This window comes from Phasianus colchicus, chromosome 4, assembly GCF_987193195.1.
Source record: "Phasianus colchicus chromosome 4, bPhaCol1.hap1.1, whole genome shotgun sequence".
NCBI classification, from domain to species: domain Eukaryota; kingdom Metazoa; phylum Chordata; class Aves; order Galliformes; family Phasianidae; genus Phasianus; species Phasianus colchicus.
In genome coordinates this window covers 59,747,535-59,766,234 of record NC_143439.1, presented here as the reverse complement: position 1 = coordinate 59,766,234, position 18,700 = coordinate 59,747,535, and the positions used below count along the sequence as shown (strand labels likewise).

Sequence of the window (18,700 nt, the reverse complement as noted above, 5' to 3'; positions counted from 1 at the left end):
AAGATTCAGAAGACTAATTTTTATTATTATTATTTAGTTCAGATCTAAAACTCTTGTAAAAGAGTGTGGAGGGGAGAAGCTTAAATCTCACTCCTTCACCTACCTTGTGTGCTTTAGAGCTACTACTGCTAATTTTTCTGTGCAACTTACAGCCAAAATCCTCTATGGCTGAGCACTTGCACCTTTCAGGAAAGAAGCCATCCCTGCAAGGTAATGGACTTAAACTCAGCACTTCCCTGTGCTCCCAGCTTCACATATCTGACACTGGTGTATGACAACTACTTGTATAAGTCTGTTCCTTTTCTACTGAAAATTGCACATACATACTCATACAAAAGAAATCCACCACTGATTATCAAAAATTGAATACAGCAGGGGGTAACAAGGCTAAACGATAGGTTTTGACACCCAAATCAGGAACAATTTATGTTAGATCCTCATAACTGCCAACTGAGTAAAATATGCTCACGGAATTTCATTCATAACAAGGGTTTATTTTCTCCTCAAGTAGTGTTGCTAAGATAGATCTATTCTTATGCAACTGAGATCGTGCTTCTCGTACTGTTTGCATAAAAGGTCAAACGGTCTCAATATTAAAGTGTCATCTGGAGTCAGGCGTGGCATGACTTCAACGTGGCACAGAGCATTCCTATGGTACTGAACCATTTAGCAAGAGTTAATCTGCAGAACAGACACTGTAGACACGCCAGCTTCCAGAAATACTTGTTCTCTTAAGTAATTAATTGATACAGTATTACAAAGCTCGTATAACTCTTTCATCCCCGGTATCCGTGGCAGTCCTGAAGTGTTTACAATGTGATTATTTCTGTATCTCGGTTTCAGCATTCCAGACAAGTCATAAGATGATCCTTATTGAGAAAATAAACAATTTAAGTTCTATTTCAAATTAAGTTTAGCTTTTTAATGTATAAATTAATGGAACATTTAAAGCTATGATCTGTAGAAATCTATTACCAAGGAGAAGAAGACAGATTGTGGAGCTAATGACTGCTCATTCAGATGCTAAATAATTGTCTAACACGGGAAACCATTTGTTTAGACATTTCAAGAAATTGGTTTGTATGCAGATAAAGCTATCCGTTTGTGCCCACATCAAACCCGTTGCCAAACTGGAGAAGTTGCTCCAAGCTATCCACTTCAGCATCTAGGCATTACTTACCACTTATCCAAAGTACTCTTCACTCGCAGTTCTCTCCAGCGTTCAGCCCGTTCAGAAGGTTGTTACAGCAGTCCTCCTCTCTGAAATAAGGACACTTAAAATATTGAACAAAACGTAGTGCCAGCTTTAGCTTTTTTATACCTTTCCAGAATGAATAAATAATTAACAATAATTAGAAAAAAAAAAAAAAAAAAAAGTAAAATGGTTAGGCTGGAATTTGTGCAATAAATCTTTCCTAACCAGTAGAAAATTAGCTGCCTTTTATGGCTGCAATACTACACAAGAAGTCTTTGTTTCTGCTGCTGCATAATGTTAAAAGGCTTTACTTCCCACATTTGAACCAATAGATATTTGAAATGCAAGTGCCTGAGGCTAGGACCTGCATTTGTGTACTCTTATTTACGTATGGCCTGGTTCAGGAACACCCACAGCATTCCATGTGCTCTAAATGGCTTTTAATAGTGATGTGTTGGACCAGTACTTATGTATGTAGGAGTGCATAGTACTGGCTAGGAGTCATCTCTTTACAGGGTTTTCAAAGGTTGGAGACAAAACATACTGTATAGTAACAAAAAATACAGTAGCTTGTAAAAAGATTTAACTTCATTGTTGTTCTGGCTTTGTGCCACAGATAGGAACTTTGTATCAATGTTGGTTTAAGTGCTAAGCAAAACATGGGTGAGAACAAGGCTGTAACAGTTTGCTCTTTGCTGTCAGATCCGCATATCCCAAAGATAAGTGTAGATAAGAACACTTAGGTATGAGAAGGTGTGCTCCATTTTGGCTTTTCCATGTTAGCATGTATATTACTTACTCTGAAAATCCTATGCACATTACATTAGGCTCATCAGCATTTCCTCAAGGGCATTGATAGCTAGTTTAATTGGATTATCAGTATGCTTGCAGATGCTAAACTATCCAAGATGCACTAGGCAGAGAGGCACCAGTTGGCTGAAATTCTGAACTCTGGATGGGATTGGAAGTAACATTGTTCAATTTGTTATTGGTGGTACCTGGTTTCTATTTCAGGTTATCATTATTCTGGCTGCATTCATAGATCTCTTTTGACCCTGTTGAGTAAATCTCAATAAAAGAAACAAAAACATTTTCTCAAAAGATATTGCCATTCATTTTGCTTCAGATAAACATGGGTGTCCTTCTCCAGCTACAAGATGCTGTTGTGAAAACATCACTTTTTTTGGGTCAGGAAAGAAGTTCTTTGAAGTATTTCCTAGCAAATTTTATCTAAAAGTATCATTAAACTTGGCATCCAACATCTTAATTTTAAGAGAAAAAAAAAAAGTCTTGTAACTTAACCTTTTGTAACATAGATGTTATGATGATTATAAGGAAATAGGAGATTCCTCTCATCAGTATCTGGAATGAGAATGAGGGAGCAAATGAGGTTTGAATGAATCTTGTATCTTAGATATGAGTGACAAAAGATGCCATCCAGGTTTACGCACACCTAATTGACAGTTTATGCTGTCTATATTTTAACTGAAATCTTCATAACTTTTAAACTAATCCAAAGTGGTTAAGCTGTAGCAGTTTAACAATATACAGTCCAGATGTGCTACTTCTTAATAGCACCCCTCATTTGTGGCAAGGTCACGTTACTCAGCATGTCCCATGATTCGCATAGGGACAGTAAAACAAGTAAGAGGAGACCATAAAGCTGGCACTGCTATGCTACAAAAGCAGTTAAATGTGGCTTTATAAGCTTTGGAAAGGCGTGCCAGTTGACAAAACATGAGTTTTATTATGATAGAAGAGCAGCCCACTGTGCTAGAAATAATCCTGTCAGACCAAACAAAACTACTTACTTGATCCAAGTTTTCCCAAGTTTTAGGTCCAAGTTTATGAATTTGGCCTATATCTACTTGGTTAAGAATACAAAGAAATCAACTCAAGGGCAATTTACACAGATAGAACCAAGAAACAGGACAAATAAACAAGAATTGCTTTGTTAGATAGCACACAAGAAATAAGCATTTTAATTTTAAATTGAAATTATAAACAAAAGAAAAAGACATCTTTGCAAGCAAGCTTAAGTGAGAAGCTCACTAACTGAATATTCTGGGAGAAGTCAGTAAAATTTTGATTCCACATTCAGTAAGATTTTTTTCAGTGTTACGAACTTAGAGATGTCAAAAATAAATAACTAGAGAATATACCATATTTGTAGCTACGTGTGGAAATACTTGTTCACACTTAAAAATGTTGTTTGTTTCCGTGCAGGTGAGTCTATTCACACATTCAGTCTCAAATTAGGAAACCAAACCAGATTTCAGTTCTTCAAAAACTCCTTGAAGTTTCAAAGAGTAGAATACAGTTTAGCTAAAACAACAACTGAAAGAACAACAAAATCAACAATAAATATATGAACATACAGAGTATTTTGAAAGATTTTGAACTAATTATTCCATATTACTGATTTGGATCAGCTACAGCAGAGTATTTGTCAGTTCTTTGAAGGAAAATGAGGTTAATAATTTCCCTTTGCTGTGTTGGTCATTAGCATTGTTTTAACAGTTTTCTCTTATTTACACATGCAAATCTCTTACGGCATCATTTGGGAAAAAAAATCTGGGGTTTAATGTTATTGTTACATTAGGGTTATTTCCAGCATTACCTCCCATGCAAATGAAAGCTAGTTAAATCTTCGCCAAGTTATTTCCAGTGAGGTCAGCCTGGTGTCCACCTACCATTTAGTAAATGTTAAATTAAATATTTACAAGTAGAAGCTTTTCTACTGTAAGGTCACGCCCTGAGTTAAGACCAGAGTTGCTCCTGGATGTATGTTCTTTCCAGGTGAATAGGAAATAACCTAAATCAGGACTATGCCCCAAAATAAAGTCCTTCTAGGGTGGGAATTTGTAGCTCAGTACTAAAGAAGACCCCTCATTTAAGGTTTTTCCACTGAATTTCAGAAAATATCTTCAAAACTTCTAAAACTGAAATGTTTGAGCAGCTTATTTTTTGCCTTTATTGATGTTGCAAGTGAGGAAACTTCTGCTCTGCAAAGCACTGAACTTGAGCTTCCCCCTTCTCTGAGTAGCAGTAGCATCTGCCTCCAATAGGCAGGGGAAGACTTTACACATCTTTGATTGAAGCCTCATTATAGGCACCCAAGAGCAGCAGGCAAACAACTATGTGAAAGAGTTTTCCAACCAGGAATTTAAAAATTCTTGTTACATTTAGTTTTCTACTCCCCTCAAAACCTTTGGAGGAGAGATAATGATCTTTTTTGAAAGATTGTTCAAACTACTAACATTCTAAAACAAGGCACTTCCAGATGAAGCTCTGTGTTCTGATGTACACAGAAAATCATTCTTTTTGATTTACTTCTTCCAGCCTTAAATATCACTCATGACCTCTGCAGAAGGGGAAATAAAGCAAAACTTCTTTACATGCATTGCATCCTCAGCCAGTCTTCAGCTTGTTCAGAACTTGAGTTACAGGGCTCATTCTTCAGCTCTCTGGGAGCCACAGGCCACTGCTGGAGCCCAGAGTCCAAGAATTCCTTGCACTGCTGAATGTGCATAAAAGGAGGCAGAGCAAGTCCAGAGTAGAAATATCTACTTGTGTTGCTTTTGCGTGAAGGTCAGTCCTGGAAATCAAGCTAGGAAAATAAACTTTGCCAGCCTTCACCCTATCCAACCTGCCAGGTTATTTTAAATAGTCCCAAATCCCAGTTTGGCTTTGAGTGGTCAGATCTTTTCAGCTTGTTTAACTGTAGCTTTAGGCCCTATATCTAGCTTTTCCTTGTCTAGAGACTAAAAATAACACAAGGATATTTGTGTAACAAGTTAGTCTCTGCACAAATTCATGAAACCTGGCAAGCAGCAGCTCAACATTTGTTCTCTTTGCCAATTACCAAAATAATCCCTTCTAAAAGAGGAGGACAACATGCTGTAAGAACTGGCTTCAAAGTGTTATTATTCTCCTCTATGTAAGTAAAACTTTGTGTGTAAATATAGTACAACTCAGTATGTTGTGAACATAGTGTTTTTGCCTCACTTTGAGGAATGAGTGAGTGATAGAATGAGTGAGTTAGATCCTACTCTCCTCCCTACATGCCCCCTTCTATCTTTGACTGTGATTTCCAGAGGCATTTAAGCATCTTTCTTGTGGCTTTAAAAACATTGCAAAAATACTTTGCCACACTCAGTAGGTCTCAATTACATGAATGTGAAAGTCCCTTACATTTCTACGTGCTATGAAATTATGGAGAAACTGAGGGGTGAAGTGCCTGCTTTGCATTTCAAAGGCAAGTGGGGTCAAAGTCTGTTAGTTATTACTACTTTCAAGCATTCTCAGTCAGGGCTCTGAGCACATAATATGTCCTGGGCTCAGGGCCAACACGGTTGATGGGTGCAGGCATTGCATGCACCCATCCATGAGGAGAGATCTGATCTGTGGTGAGAAGCTTCACAGACGTCTCCCCCTTCCACCTTCATTCTTGATGGCATGGTGGTGTTATCAACTGTTGTTCTCAGTCCAGGATAAGCTGACCCCAACTGTTGTCCTCACTAGCAAGTATTAAGCTTGCAGCTGAGGTTCAGACCAGCCTCTTAACCATGCAATCATCTGCAGATTGCTGGTCTGTGTCTGGTCCTGGGTGCTGGGATCATCAGCCTGTTGCTGACTTGTTGACTTCAGTTCCTTAGGCCTGCCACTTCACCAGAAAGCATCTGCAGTTCAGGGCTCTTGGCTGAACTGAGCCACTGCCATCAGGTAGCTTCTGCTCTCTGTGCTCCTGCCTGTCCTTCATCTGCAGCTCATGGCTGCTGCAGTCTAACCTACTGGCCCTCCTGACCATGATTCTGTGCCCTCACCCCCTTTTATCTGACAATGCCTTTCTCCATAGTTGCTTCCCCAAATCCAAAAATGCCATCCAACACCAGTGAAGAATCCTAGAATGGATTGGGCTGGAAGGGATCTTGAAAGCGATGTAGTTCCAACTCCCCTGCCATGGGCAGGGACATCTCCCTCTAGACCAGATTGCTGAAGCCCAATCCAACCTGGATATTTCCAGAGATGAGGCATCCACAACTTCTCCAGGCAGCTATGCCAGTGCCTATCCAACCTCTGAGTAAACAATTTCATCCTACTCTCTAAAGTAAATCTCTTTTCTCTTAGTTTAAAGCCATTACCCCTTGTCCTATTACTACAATCCTCAACAAAGTGTCCCACCTCAGCTTTCCTGTAGGCCTTGTATGTACTTGGAAGGCAGCTCGTTTCAAGGCCTCCCTTGCAGTTATCATCTGCTAGCTGAAAACACAGGCTGCAGCAGGACAAAGCTTGTTTTAAAGATAACAATGAAAACAAAGTTATATTACCTAACATACATCAAAGGCACCATATATAGTAAATTCAAATGTCATGAGGACCTGCAAACCAATAAAGAAAGAACCAAGGACTAGAGATGCATATGACTGTCCCCACCTTCCCAGTCAGGGTAAAACCATCAACCTTAGGACCCAGAGGAGCGGGGGAAAAGGTAAGGCTCTTAAATCCCAATTATACTAACAATAAACATGCAATTGTTCATAAATTCTGTACTAACAATAAATTCTTAGCACATCTAAGTTGTTCTTCCTCTTCACCCAGAAGCAATCTCTTGACCTAACAATATTTTCACTTCGTGCTTTCATTTCCAGAGTTACTTGAACTGTGATCTCTAAAAAGGGAAGTGGATGACAATACAGATGTTTAAAATAGTATTTTTATTTGTCATACGTAGAATTCTATTGACTGGTTAAATCTAGTATGGACAGAAAGAATTCTCCATAAAAAGATTTGCTTTGTCCTATCTGCAAGCAAGTTGCAGTGAATTTTTTCTGCAGTAAATTTAAATGTCAATTTTCAATCAAAATGGTAAGTAACATTTCTTAACCTTAAGTAATTTACTTAACTTCTTGTGTAATTTGTGCAAATAATTACCTGAACAGGACAAAATATTCCAGGAAGACATTTGAAATTTATTTCATAGTGACTTCAAATGAATAAGACATCTTTGTATTCAGCTTATGGAATAAGAAGCATTGACTGAAGTCCATTATTTTGCATCCATATTTACCCTGCAGAGAGGAAGTATAATCTGTGACAGGCTCTACTTCACACAAGGTTTAGCTGAGCTTACCTGCAGCAGTAGAACCATAGAATCATAGAATCGCTCAGGTTGGAAAAGACCTTCAAGATCATCAAGTCCAACCACAACCTAACCATACTACCCTAACTCTAACAATTCCCTGCTAAATCATGTCCCTGAGCACCACATCCAAACAGTTTTTAAACACACTCAGGGATGGTGCCTCAACCACCTCCCTGGGGAGCCTATTCCAGTGCTTAACCACCCTTTCTGTAAAGAAGTGTCTCCTGATATCCAACCTAAACTTACCCTGGCACAACTTAAGGCCATTTCCCCTCATCCTGTCACCTCTCACCAGTGAGAAGAGACCAACCCTGCTCTTGCTGTAAGCACCTTTCTGATATGGAAGAGAGCAATAAGGTCTCCCCTCAGCCTCCTTTTCCCCAGACTAAACAGCCCTAGTTCCTTCAGTCTCTCCTCATAGGGCATATTCTCCAAACCCCTCACAATCCTTGTTGCCCTTCTTTGGACCTGGAACGCAAGGTTGTGTGCAACTTTTCATGAATAACTTCTCACCAGTTCAAATTCTCAATGAAATAGTCCCTACATATTATTTCTTTTGCTCTCCCTGTTGTGTTGCTTTTACTGCAGCGGTCAGATTACCGCTGAAAGAAAATAAAAGAAAAAGAAAGCCTACCCAAGGACTTTCACAGTGTTTTACACTGCACTGTTACACACACAGATTACTGATGTTGAAGGAAGCACACCAGAGAAGGTATTTAAATTCCACTGAAAGGTCTAATGCATTTGGCAAATGGATCTCTATCAGAGAGAAAATTGTTTGGCTTTTAACAGAATAAACTTCCAAGCAAATGTATGTACAGCTTCTCAGATATCAAGTTATCATCTGCACAGCACCCTGTGATAGTACCAGAACTTCCTTTTGGCTTGATGCTGGCAGCTATCATATCAGGTTCCTTTTGCTTCTTCTGTCTCACTTATGCTCAAATATTTCCCACACTAGCTGTTGACTTCAAATACTGGCTTCTAAGTTCAATCAGAGTTGATCTCTGCCCACTCTTGCTGCAGAAGATTTGCAATTTGAGCAAGCTACAGTATTTTTATCTAATAAAATGTGTAATCTAATATATGAAAGAACAATTTTACTTAATGATTTGCCTCGTCTCAGTGCTTTTCACTAGATTATCAGAAGGACCTAGATCATTTCACAAGATTCAAGTTTTATTGCGAAGTATATCAAAATGATGTGACAGTGACTGACATATCTGAGTGCATGACTATATATTTTGAAAATGCAGGAAGAAGGTTACTATACTGCATACTGTTGTTTCCAGGAACATTATGTTCATGATAAGACTTACACTGTTAGTTAAGAAAACAAACCTGAAAACAGAAACAGGGATCTACAAGTAGTAGACTCTAGTCCTTAAGGAAGAGTGTATGCAGTTGTGGACTTATTTCCTGTACAGAATATGTACTGAAAATATGTAATTGTTAATTGGGTTTTTAGTATAGAGTCCCTCAACTCATGGCTGTAATGAAAGCCAAGGTTCTTATGTGACCAGATCTGTGAAGCATAATTTAAACCTCCAGACCAAGAGGAGGTACAACAACATACAAGTTACACAAGTGCTAAAACACTAGGCATTGGTCATATTTTTGACTTTAGTTACTTCTGCAAAGTTAATTTCAACACATGTTAAAGCAGTTCCAAATGCCACCATTATTTGCAACATGTATTGCTCAGTCTAATCTGAGTTACTTTGAAAAGCAGAGCAGTTGTGAGAATAGCTTTTGCTTAACAGACTCCTCTGGGTAGTCAAACCTAACACTGACTGCAGACAGTTGCAGAAAGACACTTTTTGATTTATATGGTAGATGAGCCCATTTGTTCATGTAGACAAATAAATGTAGAAAAGTAAGTCTCAGCATATACACTGTAACAAACTGACTGGTAGAAATTTTAATTTGGGAAGACAGTGAATCTATTGGGGATCACTTTGGTTCCCTGAAGCAGAAAAGAAAAGCAGAGCATTAGAATAAATCTTAAGAGCCTCTGTGTTGTTACAGATCCAGACTGCAGTAAGCAATATGTTCTACTCTAGATATTTCCTCTCACAGAATCATAATGGCTTAGGCTGGAAGGGACCTCAAGGATCATTAAACTCCAACCGCCTTGCCGCGTGCAGGGCCACCAATCTCCACATCATAGGAAGTAGGTCCAAATCCCTTTATTTTTCCTCACCTTTATCTCCAGCTTCCCAAAATTGCTGGAATCATGATTCTTGTTTAAGTGTTTACTTCCTTTTCAGAATAGTTTAATTGACGTTCTTGTCTTCTCACTCACATTTTGTTTGACAATTTCTTACACTGTTTCTCCTTCAGCTGAGATATAGCAGTTCATCAACAGCTATGGGTGAAGTTTGGCAGTTCTTGGCTATCTATACTTAAAGTCTGGGAACAGGAAGTATCTTAAATATGTGAAAGTCTATAGATTCTTTTACTACCCTGTTTTTGTAGTGGAGTAATACCACCCAGAGTATTAAATATCATATGTCTGTCATGCCTGCTTTATTTTCCTCTCCAGACAAAACCTTTGAGAGAACTGAATGTACAATTGACTTTCAGAGTAATTTTGTTTGTTGACGTTGCTCAACAATGGCTTTGGCACATCAGGTGTGTAAGGCATGCTCTTGAGACCCTTAGAGTGCATATACATATATAGAATCACAGAATTACCAAGGTTGGAAAAGACCCTCAAGATCAAACAATCCAGCCATCCACTGGTCACCAATAGTTCACTAAATGATATCCCTCAACACAACATCCAAATCTTCTTTGAACACCTCCAGGGTCAGTGATTCCACCACCTCCCTGGGCAGCCCATTCCACTGGATGACCACTCTTTCAGAGAAGTAGTATTTCCTAACATCCAGCCCAAATTTCCCCTGGCGCAGCCTGAAGTCATTCCCTCTTGTCCTATCACTAGTTTTACAAAAGAAGAGGCCGACCCCCAGCTCACTGCAATCTCCCTTCAGGTAGTTATAGAGAGCAATACATACATATAATAGTCTCAATTAGTGAGAATAGGTCTGGTCTAAAATCAGCTCAGCCATTCAGGGAATTGTAAGCAGCCAAATATGTCTTTCAGGAACTTCTGAAAATTTTAAGCAATACATACAGTCAATACTTCTCTGATCTTATGCATATTTTCTCCTTCTCATCCCCACTCCACTGAGAGTTAAATTCTGAGCACATTGCCAGCAAGTCTGATAAATAACAAAAATCAGCTCAATGGATGTGTAAGTGTAAAACTGTTTAGTGATCTTCCATAACGTTATGGATCATAACGATATGAAGATAAATTATTACTCTTATCCCTGAGTTGTCTGCATGGCATTTAAACTTTAAATCAAATAGTGTAAAATGTGCAACAGTGTTTCAAAGAAACCACTCCATGTTTTAATTACTGATTACCAACAAACAGTATGACATTCAAACTGAACCAAAGACTGTTTTTATCAGCTGTGCCAGAACAAGATAATCTACAAGCAAACATGTTAATGTCACAGCAGTCATATTTTCCAACTTTGTGCTCAAGATCCTAAGAGCTGTAGAGAGAAAAGACACAAAGGAGGGAAACAGCACTAATTTGTCTAAACTGAACTTCAATATCATGTTTCACCACTTAGTATGGACTGTGTTCTCTATCCCTAAATTCTATCCTAGCCTGATGTCAAATCTCAAACAGTTTATAACAGTAGGAAAATTGTCTGGCTATTTCACTAGGCTGTAAAGCGTAACCCAGGGAAGCCTGAACAGTAGAAAACTAAGTTGTCTAATAATCATTGTTTCAAAAGAGACACGTAGCTTCTAGATAGCCTGCCAGAAACAGCTATCTAGCATGCCAGAATAACACATGGACAGAATTTAATGTAGCTACTGTTGCACCTGTATGAATTCTTAGTGTGTCAAAGAAAATTATACCTGCTATCATAAATGCTTATGCTTTAGGAGAGCACATATGCCAGGTGCCATAGGTATATGTATGTTCTTCATGTGGAATATGCTGCATAAGTGTAACTCCCTGAGGTAGTTCAGTGCATAAATGCTCTCTCTCGCAGATTAGAGAGATTTCATACTTCTTTTTAAGCAGAAATTTGGAAGACGTTATTTCTTCCATTTGGTCTCCTGCTGCTGTTCTGTACTGCCTTTCCCCATTCAACCTCTCACATCATTTGAACTTAAAACACAGAGCTCATTCCTGAAGCTGTAACCCAGTCTCAGCTCCTTTTACCTCTCTGCCAGACTGGGCACGATGCTCAGTTCTGCCTACAGCCCCCACATCCTCATGACTTTGTCATTTGGTCATTTTGATTAATACTTATTATCCTTTACATACAGAGAAAAAGTGCAACATTTCACAGTATGCAATTGTTGATTTTGCACAAAGCTTTAACTAGTTTTAACTCATCAAGTCCTTTTTGCATATAAGTAATACTGCCCTAGTTGTAGTAAAGAACAGATAGTGTGTTGTTCCTCACATTTCTTTTTTAGAGACATCACCCGTGCTCACACTTCACCCCAAAATCTAGAACAGGAAATACTAATACCAAACACTATTAATCACATCAGACTCTATGGCATTCAAACCTCATCAAGTAACCTCTATCCTGACCTACAATGATTGATTAAAGCTTAAGATCCTCTGTTGGATAAGAGATGCGAGGACAAGATAATCTCTCAGATGATGTTAGATTGCAGCACATTTACATACACATCTTTGTTCTGACGCACACTTGCGCATATGAGTCCCACATGAGCCACAGCCCTCTCTGCCCAAATCGAGACTTGTCTGTATTATGCAAGTTCTTGGCTAACAGTGGATTTCTAGGACAGCAGATAAAATATGGTGTTATTCCCCATATCAACACTTCTCTGATACAGCTGGCTGTAGGCAAAAGCTTAGACAAAACTCCACATTTAGACACTGAACATCCAAACCCATCTTAATTCACTACCACTTCTAAACTGATGTTACCTTGCCTAGCAATACAGGTTGTTCCTAAAAAATCCTTGGTGATTAGAGTGAGGGACTCTGCAGATGTGGGCAGTGAAAGGCATGATGCAACAGCTTGAAGTAACTACACAGATTGAGAAAAGACCTTACAGCTGTTAATCACATACTGCTTAACCTCTTTTTCCAGTAGCTAAGAGGGAGGAATCTGACTGTTACTTCCTTTTAAGTTTTCTCTCTACATGTTCTTTCACATCTACAGGAATTACCTTGAAACACCAACAGCTCAGCAGACAAAATGTTTTTAGCTATAGTTTATTCTCCTCCTCAAGTTGGAGTTTAGTGTTTTTGCATGAAATAGAACCACTCCATATCTGTAACAGTCTGAGATTACTCCAAACCTTTAAGTGTAAAAGTTGATACCAAACTCTGGCAATACATGTTCTGTTATGATCTCACTATATCTGCTTCATTTTCTCAGGAGTTCCAATGAATTACTTCTTCGCTCTTCTGAAAAAGATCTTGCTATCTGCTGAAGTTTGTACTGGAACAGCTTTCTATTATAGAATAAGAAGATTTTTCAGCTGAAAATCCAGATGTTTCCCAGTATTTCCTATTTATGCTTCCATTTAAAATTTAATTAATAATGCAAAATAGCTTCATGACCACAAAAACCTCAAATCCTCTATCTTGGCAAGTTGTAAATTAAGCTGCAGGATTAAAATAATAAATGTTTCTTCTTCACACTCCATGGTGCAACTGAAAGTCTGTCTACAATTATAGCAAGGGGATTTGACTACTCCCTAGCTAAACAAATCTTTACGACTTTTCCTCCTTCTCATTGTATGCATTGTTTGTTCAAGAAGTTTATTCTCAATAAAAGTCAAGGATGAGTCAAAAGCTTCATTGGCACATACACTTTAGCACTGGGGTTAGGAATGAGGAACAACTTCTGGCTACTAACACAAAGCCATGAGAAGAACCAATGCCCCTTCGTAAGATTCCTCTACAAGGGACAAAATGATTCATTACTGATTCATTACTTGTCCACTTTCCTCTCCTGTTCATAGGCCAGTTCAGTTTGAGTTAAAAGCCAGCAGTAATAATACATTCTTTTCAAGCAGTTTGAAATACAGCCTGGGATCAGAAATAGGGAGTTCATTTTTATTTCAAATCTATCATTGTTTTTACAATAGGGAGGGACTGAATATTTATATTCAGCAATTTGATTTACAGTTTTATGAACTATGAAGTGATTTCTATCTCCAAGGACTCACTCACTGGGAAACATACACCCTTGAGGTATAATCCTCCAGCATTGGATGGGAACAGCCATCTCATGCTTCTGCACAGCACTGCTTGTGGGGCTTTGATTTTGAAAAATCAAACAAACCAACCCAGATCATCAGAACTGAGCAGCAGACTTTCCAGTTCTTTGGTTTTCTCCTTACAGCTACTTTCTTCCTCTTCTTCTCCCCTCCTTCACTGCCAGGAAACATGGAACAAGTTATCCACAGCCTGAGGACAAATATTATTCTCCAATTCAGGGAGAAAAGGAAGGGGTGAATAAGGAATGAGGTTGCTTTCACATGGGTGAAGGTTACAGGGAGAACTAACGCTGTCTGGCCTAAGTAGCTGGGAAGAACCAGGTCTTGTTGCTGAAGGAGCAAGTAGAGCTGCATGCAAAAGCTGGCTGTCCTGCTTCAGTGGTACAGAACAAGGCAGGCAACCATCTCAGGTATCAGAGACTAATGCAAACATTTGGATTTTAAACACATTTTTGCACATACTTTTTCATTACACATAACTACATTCACTACAACAGTCTCACTCACTGCTAAATTAAGGGGCTTCACCTGCCTAACTTCTCTCTTTGCGCTTCATGATTGAGTGCACATAAAGTTTCTACATATTCCAAGTGAAACATTTTAGGAATAAACTGTTATGCAGAACTCCAAAGCACTGGGAAGAGCAGGTGAGATTATTTCTTAACAGGTATGTAGAAACAAATACAAAGGAAGCTGAAAATAAGCCCATAAGCAAACCTACTGTCTTCACTTCTGGTGCAGTCAGTTACTGCCTCCTACCCCTGAAGAAGAAAGGCCCTTGCAGAAGTAAGGCATTTTATAGCCTTGGCGTACTGTTCATCTTAAAAAGATTGAAATGAAAATCTACTGCAAATTAACAAAATTTATTGAGAAGATGGGTTTGTTTTTCAGATCTTCTTGGGCAGTTAATGATAATTGCCTGCTTTACACACTAGGTACATAAGTAAAGGGCTGTTTTATACAGCTTCCTTTGTTTTTCTTCTATCATGGGACTCAGGAGATAACAAATAAGGAATAAAAGATCAGATCCTTAAGCCTTTAATACTCTACAGTAGACTTTTTTAAAACTAAACTAACACGAGAACAGCTTAAATCTACAAGAAAATCTTTCTTCTATGAAAGCCTTCTTCTAGCGTCAACATATATAGACTATGTAATATAGAACTGGGCCCATTGGTTAAGAAATGTCTCATCATATGTACAATAAAATATACAGAATTAGATCCTGTGACTGAGTGAGACATATCTTAAATACTTGGTCAAGGTTATATTGTACCAAGTCTTTCAACCCTGCCTCCCAGTTGAGAAAACATCTTTCACAGTTTTAAGAATGTATTTTGATTTAAACCATACCCCATTAGATCCAGTGGAGAGATTCTCATTATCTTACACAAATCACTCTTAAGTAAGAGAAAGGATACAGACTTGTTTGTGCATTGCACATTTCTATACACATTACTAAATACATTAAGAAATCACCATACTTGCTCTTCTTCAGATTTTACTATTGTAAGATTATTTCTTTGTAGGCTTATTCCAAACCACAAGATGAAGACTCAGATTTTGTGCCAAAGACTTGAAACTTCCCGACTTTTTTTTTTTTTTTTTTAAATAATGAGTATTTTGCTCTACTTGGAGACAGAAGAAATTTGCAACAGAACCACATATCAAGTTAGCATATGATTAATCTATGTTTGCAGCAATTAAAAAAGCATTAGGGTGTCTTCCATCTCTGAGGAGCTTAGTGGTTTCAGAACAATGCCTTCTGAAGATAGAAGGTGTATTACATGCATAGCTTTCTCTCAGAATCAGATTTCCCTTAAGAACAAACCTTTGGTGAACCAGTAAACAGATGAGTGGTTGCTGGGCACCTTCTGCTGTGCTGGCACACAAGGAAAGCAATGAAAACGTGAAGTGCCTCTTCCTTTCCTCCCAGTCAGCAGAAAGGATGAGATTAGGAAAGACAGCAACCCCTGTCTGCAAGTCAGCTTTCAGTCAGTGCATTGCTGATGGAGGTGGGGAACGTGTGCCAGCTTTCTCCACTGGCTGAAAGATGCTAAGGCCTCAAGCACAGCAGCCAAATACCCTATAATACCCATTCCTCAAGAAATGTCTTCCACTCTCCAGCACTTCCACTTAATTCCCACATGAGGATGATAAGCTCTTAGCATTGAGTTTCTAAGAAGCGGAAGGAGCTGAGTGGTAACTAAGAAATAACATAGTCAGCAGGCAATGAGAAATTTACAGCACCTGAGCTGGCTTAATATTAACCACTTAAATGTAGTATATTACATGAGAGAAAAAAAGATCATTCTTCAGGAAAAGTATGCATTTATTTTCTTTGTTTATTAGTTTTCCTGTCAATAGATTAATTGTCTTTCTGAGGCTTTAATTGAAGTACAACAGCACTTATCTTAGAAGGTCTTTGGGCTAGTAAATATAGAAGAATTTCCCATGATAGACATTAAAACACTGATAAAAGTATATGTATATTTTTTATTCTATTATCTATGTATATCTTGTTCCATGGTTGTCTTATTTTATTTATTTATTTATTTTAAATTTGACCTTACCTTGTAGAGAGCTCTGCAGGAGAAACAAGCTGAGTACCTGAAAAATAAGCTCACCTAAGTAATCTTGTATTTTATAGCTTCAGTCACGTGGATAGTAATAAATTAAAATCGAATTGGACTTCTGAATCCAGTTGGCTCTTCCAAGTTACTTTCAAATCACCTTCCTGCAGCTCAGCCTTGGATTTGACCATCAGAGATTGACAACTTCCACTGAGGCGGTACAATCCAAAATGACTACACACTACTTGAAGAGGCACTGATAGAGAACATGCTGTATTCACATTAGTGTCACAAGGGTCTAAGTGTGCTTCCTCTAACATCTACCATATCTTCTGGCTTGGATCCAGGGCACAGTAATAGCAGTGCCAGTAAGTATTATGCATAATACACCCTTTTCCCCCAAAGAGCCATTATAATTGACATTAAATATTTACATAGTATTGCCTACAAGCCCCAGGATTAGAATTCTATCCAGAAGATAAGTAGTTCCTTAGTAGGGAGTGCAAGGCACTTTGAGTGAAGTACATAAGGTGAGAACAACAAATGGGAGAACAAGTCCCACTTAGTCACAAGACACAATTAAACCTCATCCTGTGGGATGCTCTGAGCCACCATGCTGAAGGGCTGTTCTAAAACATAAAATAGATTAAAAATTAAAGTTGGCTCTAATCAGTTTTGAATATTCCAATTCCATCTAAACCCTGCAGTGAATTAAACCTAATAGACCAAATAAACCCTGTATAATCCCACTAACCTTCAGTCACCAAGTGATCATTTCACCAGCTGGATTTATAGGAGATAAGGACAGTTTTAGCCACACCAGTGCACATCAGTTTAGTGGCCACAGAGCTGCAGGTGGGGAAAGGCACAGCACAGAGACCAAGCCCCAGACCTCACCTTCCACACTGGTGCAGGAGTCTCAGTGCTGTGCTCCTGCAGTCCCCATAAATGTATGTACAGTCAAGAAAAAATAGACTACGTATAGATAGCACTACAATGCATCTTAGGGAGATTTCTCCTGTGAACACTGACAAAACACTGACTATGACAAGATAACAAGCTAAGTTTAACAAGTTGTTAAATCCACCCTGAATAAGTTAAACTGAGCTTAGATAAAGGCTGGGAGAATGCAGGCTGCAGATGAAGACAATGTATAAGTATTCAGTTAATCCTTGACCACAAGAGACAGTGCTGATGCCTTCTGTAACTGAAAGGCTTCTCTGAGGAATATATTGAGGGTTTAATCCAGGGACTAACACCTGGATGCTTCACCTATTGAAATAATGAAAGAAAATCTATAAACTTCAGTATACACTCAAGTATACATGCAGTTCAGCCATATAGACTTATTCTCCATAAGGAAGAATTTAATGGACTGTTGGTACATCAAGGATGATAAATATTTTCTAGCTTTAGTGTATATTATATGTAAGCTTTGAAAGTATTTATAATTTCTTAGCTATGTTTCTTTTCCAATCTAGAAAGATATTTAAGATGATTTTAAGTAGAGTACTGGATATTAAGATATGTCTACCTTAACACACAAATAGAAGAAAATCCTTGAATTAGGAAATCCTCAACACAATTGTAGTAGGTATGTTTAAAAAGAATCACACACATTAAGTCTTTGTCTGAACTGTAAAACAGATATATGTACCTGTAGAGATAGTTTAACCATTATAAAGTATAAATCAGAATGTAAGAGGCCTGGTCATTTGAGTTCTACATAGATCACAACCCATGTCAGCATGTTGTATGCTTGTAAGACTGAAAAAGAGCACAGAATAATCACCTACACATACCCTTAACAAATTAAGTCAGCACGCCTCAATTCAATACCTCAGCTTGTAAGCAAATGTATAAATACAGAGATTCAAAAATAATATTAAATATGGTCTTCTACTTACTATATCCTTAATTTAGGCTGATACTCATCCATTCATTCATGCCCCTACACAGTCTTCCAGTAAGTCAGTCTCTCCTCTTAAGCAATGCCAACTCTCTTTTATACTGCTTGTCCTAAGAGCGCTACTCCATCCTAAATTCAGATATACTGACTAATTAAGCAAAGCAGTTCAGCTGCATTCCCTCAGGTGTTCCTGGAAGGGAGGGACTCAACCTCAGTCTGAGAGGAAGTTTCATACCTGGTGGGAAGACAGACTAATTTCCTCTTTTTTTTTTTTTTTTCCTGTGGATATAGCTGTTGAAAATAATTTAAAATAGAATGTGAAATATATTCAATTTAAAACAAAGCCAACAGAAAAATTTTCATCTTATTCAGTATTTCTAAAGTTCTCAGATTTAAAATAAAGCAAAATTATAACAAAATAAACATAAGAAAACAGTGATTTCTATAGAAATATGATGAGCTAACCCTGAATTCTTTCAGAAGTACTTTCATTTTACTTTTAAACTTTGGTGTGTTGACAGGGATGAAACTACTCTGAGGAAAGAGTACAGACCTTTACACTCTCACAATTTAGA

At 38.1% G+C, this 18,700-nt stretch overlaps 1 long non-coding RNA gene across 1 annotated transcript; it reads right to left on the bottom strand.

Moving 5' to 3' along the window:
• Positions 1-508: 508 nt before the first annotated feature.
• On the bottom strand, positions 509-18,182 carry LOC149918287 (uncharacterized). The gene is made up of 4 exons (XR_016466521.1): positions 18,124-18,182; positions 16,217-16,253; positions 1,181-1,260; positions 509-869 (listed from the first exon to the last, which is right to left on the bottom strand). It is a non-coding gene; the product is annotated as an uncharacterized LOC149918287 (long non-coding RNA).
• Positions 18,183-18,700: the final 518 nt, after the last annotated feature.